The sequence below is a fragment of the Lacerta agilis genome, chromosome 13, assembly GCF_009819535.1.
Source record: "Lacerta agilis isolate rLacAgi1 chromosome 13, rLacAgi1.pri, whole genome shotgun sequence".
In the NCBI taxonomy this organism is placed as follows: Eukaryota; Metazoa; Chordata; class Lepidosauria; order Squamata; family Lacertidae; genus Lacerta; species Lacerta agilis.
In genome coordinates, this window is record NC_046324.1 from 2,911,013 (window position 1) to 2,916,668 (window position 5,656).

General features: G+C 43.5%; 1 long non-coding RNA gene across 1 annotated transcript; it reads right to left on the reverse strand.

Annotated features, from left to right (window-relative positions):
• Nucleotides 1–2,953: 2,953 nt before the first annotated feature.
• On the reverse strand, nt 2,954–4,369 carry LOC117057204. Its single transcript, XR_004427804.1, has 2 exons — nt 4,313–4,369; nt 2,954–3,060 (listed from the first exon to the last, which is right to left on the reverse strand). It is a non-coding gene; the product is annotated as an uncharacterized LOC117057204 (long non-coding RNA).
• Nucleotides 4,370–5,656: the final 1,287 nt, after the last annotated feature.

The following is a 5,656-nucleotide window of genomic DNA, read 5'->3' on the forward strand; positions in this document are numbered from 1 at the left end:
AATGGTAATGTTTATGTCAGATAAATGCTTATGATATCTCTAACCTTCCTTTTTTATATAACTAAATCAAAAATAATTTAATTTAAAACAAAAAAAGAAAGATGATATGTCGGAATACGTTTCACGGATCCGCCATGGATTCACATTTATTTGATTATTTTATAAGTTTTTCGAGGTCTACTTTTGGTATAATTGCGCGTAAAAGCGAAAGTGAAAGCATGAATGAATAGTGTGGTTCACTTATGAGATTAATCCGCCTTTATTTTGTAGATCCGGTCATGTTCAAAGTTGTTAATGAGCGTTAAACTTGCTTCCCGCCCTTTTGGAGGGCAGCAACAGTGATTTTATTGGTTAAAGTACTAATGATGATGTCACGTTTGTTCCCTAATAAAAGGCAGAGGCACCCCGCTTAGGCAGAGGAGTTCGTTCATGTTCTTTTAGTTGGGTTTTAGTTGAAGTCAAGTTTAGTTTAAGGGGCTAGGAGCGGGCTGGACGGGTTGGATGGGTTTTTCTTTAGTTAGAGTTAGATCGCGGAAGATCATTCGGTTTAGCCTTAGTTAGGTTTTCTTTTAGGTTAGCCTAGGGTTAGGCCCGCGGAAGATATTTCGGTTTTAGTTTATTTAGTTAGCCTCGCGGAAGATTGGGCGCGCAGGGTCTTTAAGCTTAGGGGAATTTAGCTTAGGGGACGAGCCTACGCGGGTTCTGCCGAAGCCACTAAAGATACAACCGGTGTCTGTCTTCCTTTGGGGTTAAAGGGGGGAGTAAAGTAAAAATTTTAATTTCTTTAATTTGGTCCGCATATTCAGAGTCAGGGTATATATTTATTTTCACGAGGCAACTGTTCATTAAAGAAGGCGATTAGGAACTCACACTCCACCAGAGTCTTCAATTGGCTTACTCATCATCCTTCAGACTGTGAGGCTTGGCCGGCGACCGTGCTCAAAAGCACGCGGAACGCTGGCCGCTTTCCCCGCAACTGGTACCTCGTGCATAACCAGTCTAAGGCCGTGCACGAGGAGCTCCAGCAACCAAACCCCGACACAAGCATGTTTTTGCCTCAGTTCAGTCACAGCATGAAGTGGAGGCAAACACCACCGCAGTTTAATGCATATTTACAAGGAAACCCACTCTCCTGTGCTGGGTAATGAGTGCCCAATGGGTAGTTTCCAACCCTGTTAAGAGCACCATTGGCAAAAGAAGAAAAAAGGAGGGGGAATCAAATAACTCGAACATAATAAAAAATGTAATCTATTCTGTTGGGTCCTGTTTTCCCCCTTTCCTTTTCCTTTTCCTAGGGCTCATTGCTTAGACTGCCTCCTCTCCAGAAAATGATATTCATATGATAGCCCTCAAGGGAGTGGGGGAGGACTATTGAGAAGGTGGGATTGCTTTGAACATGCCGATCCGGTCTAAAAGACAAGATGCAATCCTGGAAAAAAATCTGTTTGGGGCATATTACTCTCTAATATTAGGGCAGAAATAGAGGGCTCTTTACAGAACAACAGACTTAATTTTGTCACCTCAGTTTGATCATTAGGGTCATTGTGAATTGGAAGCATCCAAACAACCCAGATACAACTGGGTGACATCTTCACTTCTTCCTAGTGGAAATTAAAAATTTTGGCTTTATCTTGTCAATTTAAATAATAACAATAATAATAATAATAATAATAATAATAATAATAATAATAATAATAGCAGTGTGTTGTTGCTAGACAACAATATGTTCATTTCTGTCCTTTACAAGGCCCCATCAGATTCTAACATGGAAACAGGAAAAGGGCAATCCTGAGCTCAATAGGACTTCTTCTGTAGTAACTGTGTTTTAGGATTGCAACCATATATGCCCACTTGAGTGCTTCATTCTGTGGAACTGGCACTGTTACAGCCACCACACAATAGCCTTCCTCATTTGCAAGAAATCTATGCAACTCTGCACTCAGTTCCTGCACTCTGGAACTCCCTGCCTCTTGACATCAGACACCCACCGTCACTGTACTCTTTTTGGCACCTGCTAAAACATTTTTATGTAGACAAGCCTACTCAGATATATAGACAGTTTACCTCGGTCTAAGAACGGAATCTGAATGGTGAAAGGGCACCGGCGGCGGGAGGCCTCATTAGGGAAAGCCCACCTCGGTTTAAGAACAGACTTCTGGAACAGATTAAGTTCGTAAACCGAGGCACCACTGTACCTTTTATTATATATCCCCTTTGCTCACTAAGTAAGTAAGTAAGATACTCTTACAAAACTCACAAAAATGTCATCATTAGACTTCTGCCAGCCTTTGATTAGCTGTGGATTAATAAAGCATATCATTATTTAACAGCAACAACCACCTGGGCAAGAACACTTTTAGTTCTGACCCCACCCAGAACTGCCATGCAATCTCCAGAGGATTGCTCCAAGGGCTATCTGCCCCTTAGGCTGCAAGGGGATTCCCACCCCAGCTCCGGAACCTTTTGTAATATAACAGGGTTGCATGACAGACAGACTGATGTGGAAAGTGTTCCTTGGTGGCTTGAAAGCCATTATTCTAACTTTTAAAGCCAGGGCTACCTCTACCTACCTGAATGCTAAACTCCAGGCAACCTTTCCACTATTTCCCCCTCTCCTCCCTCCCCCTCCCCTCCCCCTCCCACAACGCTCCCTGGTCCTTGTGTAGCTCCCGTGAATATTCAAATACTGTAATTGGAGATGATTTACATTGTTTTGAATTAGCTAAAATTCCATTGTTAAGCACAAATGCTGCTCCAGTAAATCATGGAGCTCTTAATGGGTCCGCGTGTTCAGGTTAGTGAGCCTGTTCAGATTTATCGTGCTCCCAGGGAGCTGACCAGTGTATTACGCTGCCTGCTGCTAGGTAATATGCATGACACATTTCTAGACACTAATTCATTTATTTAATAGAAGCCATATGCAAAAACAGGAGTTCAAAATGAGGCTGACAAAGAAGGTATAAAAGTTTTATTAATCCATAGCTAATCAAAGGCTGGAGGAAAGCATCTAATGGTGGCATTTACAGACCATATCGAATGTGAATAAATTATTTTTTTTCCCTAAAAAAAAAGAGAGAGAGAGAAAACTCTTATAATAGGATGTATTTTGTTGGGGACATTTATACTTTTAATTATGGAGGCAATCAATTTACAGGAGGCAGCTGGCTGAGATAGACTTTAAAAGAATCAACTCCAAGCAGAGAGAACCCTTTCATCATGTTTCTTAAAACCTTCCCCATTACTCCTTCTGCCTGTACTTGAAAGCTAGAACCAGAAGATTTGTAGGGCTGCCACCCATAGTCTTGGGAGGTCAAAGTCTTTGGTTCTGGAACCCATATCCAAATTTATTACTTCCTGGGCCACCTAACCATAGATAGTGGCCAGCTTTGGAGAAGTCAGAAAACACATTACTTCTGACTTGGCTTCTCAGCAGCTTCTTGGTTGGACTGTATGGTATCTCCTTGTTCAGAGGCAGTCTACCACAAAATACCAGTTGCTGCAGAACAAAGGAGAGCTGTTTCCTTCAAGCTCTACTTGTGGGCTTCCCAGAGGCAGTGGCGGAGCTTCATGCTCCGGCACCGGGGGGTGGAGAGAAGGCAGGGGCGGGGCTGACGCGTGTCCTGGGGCTGTGGTGCACATCCTGGGGGCATGGCACCCACCACAGGGGGGGCAGTCGCAATGGCACCCCACCGGGATCACGCTGCCAGGAGCGATACGCTCCCCCCGCACTCCTCTTCCTCCGCCAGTGCTGCCCAGAGGCATCTGACTGTTCACTGTATGTCACAAGGTGCTGGACTAGATGGGTCTTTGGTTTGTTCCATCAGGGATAGGTGGGTAGTTTGCCTGGTACTCTTCAACATTCTGAAGAGTCAAGACGCAAAACTAGGAGGGAGAATTAGCACTTCAGAAGGCAGGAACAAAATCTAAAACGACCTTGATAGAGTGGGATACTGCCCTGAACCCAATTAAGTGAAATTCAGAAGAGATGAATGTGAAGTTCTCTATTTGGGGCGGAGGGGGGGGGTTCCACTATTTTGGGTGAACTCATAAAATTATTATTAACATTCACCATAAGATTCTAACTTAACCAGAGAGATTAAAAATGAACAACTTTTTCCTAATTTCATTAACACACCCTCCCCACAAATTTCTCAAACTAGGCCAGCTCTTAAAAATGTTAAAAAAAAACAAAACATTAGAGCTATACTGTATATTTTCCAGTTTTTATGGTTGGGTAGAAACTAGCAATTTTGGTGAGAGCAACCCCCCCCCCCCCAATAAGGACTTACCGGTAGGTTGTGTGAATACTCACTCTTAGAAGATGGTGTGGAATGATTCCTGCCCACCTCAGACAGCTGGTTCTCCAGTGCTACTGTTCTCTGGTGCTGGTGCTTCTACATCCCTCTTCCTGCGATTCTGCCCAAACAGAGCTAATGCTACAATTAGAATGATTTAGCTACAATATACTGTCATGGATGCTAAGTGAGATCAACTGGGAGTGATGGAAAAGGAAGGAAGGAAGGAAGGAAGGAAGGAAGGAAGGAAGGAAGGAAGGACCTTTTTTCAACTTTGCCACCCCCCAAAAAAAATGTTTTCCAAAAAAAGCTGTGAATAGCATCGATTCAATTTTAATAATTGTTATTGCAAGTGGTTTGGGGGAAGCCTAGGCTGCTGCTACATTGGATTTCTCCAAAATTTCTGCTCAACGGCAACAGAAAATGTCTCAGAGATCACCATCACTGCCTTAAATCCCCAATCAAGTTAACATGCACTCCATAAACCAGCTGGACAAGCAAGACAATGTGGAAAGCCTAAAGGTTAAGTATGTATGATTGACCTTGAGGAGGCCGTGTTCTACAGATCATTAAATATATCGTGCCCTTCCGCTTCAGCTGGTCGTGGAGGGAAAGTGCCCTGGGAACATTATTCAGCACTGAGATTTTTCTACCTACCTTATTGTGACACAAAATCAATGCCTACCCCATATCCCTCATTTCCTTGGATTATTGCTGGCTTTCTGCTGCTTTATGAAGCTTAGTCAGTGCAAAAGCCCTGAATATGCACCCAGGAGACTGCCAAAATCTGCACTCAGATTGGGTGCATTAGCATATAGGGAAGTCCCTGCCATTGGCTGAGCAAAAGGAGGCTTTCCTTTAAGCAGCCTGATGTGTAGAAGGGGTTGGGATTGTGTCCACTGGCGCTGACTTCACCTACATGTATTCAACAGACCTTGTCACCAGCCCACATGCCTCCTGTTTTCCAAGCAATGAAGTAGAGGCTTAGCTCAGCGGGATAGAAATTATAGTAGTCAACCAATCCATCAGCTTCTGTATGTTCTTTCTCTTCAGTCTAGCTCTGTTTGGGGTTTGTTTGTTTTTCTTGAATAAAGGCCCTAGACTTTTTGCCTTCCTCTGTAGAACCAGAGAACATCAGAAGAGCACAGCTGGAGCAGGACAAAGGCCCTTCTTGTCCAGCATCCTGTTCACATAGTAATCAACCAGATGCCTATCAGAAGCTTGCAAGCAGGACCTGAATACAACGGTACTCTTCCAATTCATGATCTCCAGCAACTGACATCCAGGTGCAACCTTAAACAAGATGGACCAATGGCCAGACTTTGGCATAAGTCCTAAATCACTCTTCTCCCTGGGAGATG